Consider the following 2,118-nt stretch of genomic DNA (forward strand, 5'->3'; position numbering starts at 1 on the left):
CTGCTTTTTCCAAGTGCCTCTGCAGGGCAGCAGCTTCCCCTTGCTCAGCCCCAGGGACTGGTCCTGCGTATCACAGTATGGGCTGGGGGGTGTCCCACTGTTCTGGGGGTGGCCCTGGGTTGTCCAAGGGGACACGGGGGGGGGGCCATGCACTCCCCATTTGCCCGAGGGGGTGGGTTTGACTTCAGTGCACCCTCCTTGCAGCGACTGTTGGGTCCTCTCCTGGGTGTAGCACCCTCCTGGAATGCCAGGATTTGGGGCACTGACACTCACCCCAATGTGGGTGTCCTGGGAGAATCGGGTCCTGCTGCTGGGGTGGAGCTGAGCGGGCTGGGAGGGGGGGTTGAAGCCTCGCAGGGGGCACCCCAACCCTACAATGTGGAGCCCAGCACTTATCAGGATGCGGGCAGGAGCCCCTGGCAGCTGCCGATAAGATCCCTGCGTGGGGGCCACCCTGTCCCTGCAGACCGAGGTGCGTCCCTGCTCTGCGTGCCCCAGCAGCAGCGAGGAGCCAAATCCTGGCTCTGGGGCTACCTGGACCCTCCGGCCCCTGCAGACAGGTAGGACCCACCAGAGCGGGGATGTGGGGCTCGGGCACGGTAAAGGTTTGCTGGAGGTTTGTAGGGCAGAGCCTCTCTTTGCACCGTGCACAGGGGGAAAAGTGCTCTTGGGGCAGCTCAAAGGCACTGGGGAAACTGAGGCAGGAGGGCAGGTCTCCCTTGGCTTTGCTGGTCATGCCAAAGTCCCCGTCCAGGCATCCCTGTCCAGGTCCCCTCTGCATTGCCAGTGACCACAGGGGGGGTTGGCTTCAGAGGAGAGCGGCAAGCTGCAGGTAAGGGTTAGCTCAACACTTACGAGACACCAGAGAACCCCCTGGGGTAGGAGGGGGGGGCCCTGCCTGCACTGGCTGGGTTTCTGCGCGGCGTCAGCTGGGGCTGAGCAGTTTTCCTGCGCTGAGTCACAGCCTCCAAATATTTCCCAGCCTGTTTTTCCAGCCCTGGCTGAGGAGGCTGAGCTGCCGATGGGCGCCTTCGGGCTGCGGAGAGGAGAGAAAAGCCCCACCACCACCCCCAAGTGCTGTATTTTTAGGGTGTCACCCTGTAACGCCCAGCCAGCGAGGGGACAACACCCTGCAGGGGACCTGGGGGTGCCCTGAGGGTCCCTAGGGTGGCCCCCCCAGCCCTTGCCAGGGCGACAACTCCCTGTCCCACTGGGCAATGGATTTATTCCCCCAAAATACCGGGAATGGCCACAGTGAGCTTATTTTTAAGTGAGTTTAATGTGATTTTAGGGAGGGCGCTTTGAGGTTTTTTAATGCTAAGGGGCTTTTGTACCAAATACATGGAGGGGTCTGGCTGCGGGGTCTCGGAGTCCCGCTGGGACAGCACTGGTGATTCTGCTGCAAAGAGGGGAAAATTGTATTGGTGTGGCGGTTTTTCAAAAGAAGTGAGAAAACATCGTCCTTTAGGGAACCGAAACAGCTCAGCAAAATCAATCTTTACAAAAGGGGCGACGGGGAGATTCTGTCTGAGGAAGGATTTTTCCCGCTGCTTTCTGGTTCTCTTTGAGGCAGCTGAAATATTTTGTTCGAATGGAAGAAATCTTCCAAGTAAAGGCGCTGTTTCTGGTCCTAAAGCCAGGCTGGGAGGGGCCGAGCCTTTGGGAGGGGAAAAATAAAAGAAAAAAACACGTGGGTTTGTTTTTTTCCTGCGTTTTCACCCTGGTGCGTCTGGTGGAATCGGCACCCGCGTCTTGTTGGGGTCACCGCTCTGCGTTCCCACCCCATCTCACTTTTCCCAGCGATATCAAATTCCTGGGATGAGAGCAAGTCCAGCCAGGTCCCAGGGCACCCAGGGAGTGGTGATGCTACCCCAGCCCTGCAAATCCAGCCTAGGCTCCCACTTAAACCCCAGCGCCCTGGTGATGCATCAGCAACCGCAAACCCACGGGGGACGGCGACCTGTCCATGGCGCCCGGCGCGCACGGGAGCCCTGCGATGGTTCCCTCGGCGCCGTGGGGCAGGGCTGCGCGGTGGCTGGGTGAGGTTTTTGGCTTGGATGGGGCTCCCAGCAGCCGGCTGGAGCTGGGTGCGTCGCTCACCTGCAAGGTGGCTGCCTG

This window comes from Egretta garzetta, unplaced genomic scaffold (assembly GCF_000687185.1).
Source record: "Egretta garzetta isolate BGI_Z169 unplaced genomic scaffold, ASM68718v1 scaffold368, whole genome shotgun sequence".
Taxonomy (NCBI): domain Eukaryota; kingdom Metazoa; phylum Chordata; class Aves; order Pelecaniformes; family Ardeidae; genus Egretta; species Egretta garzetta.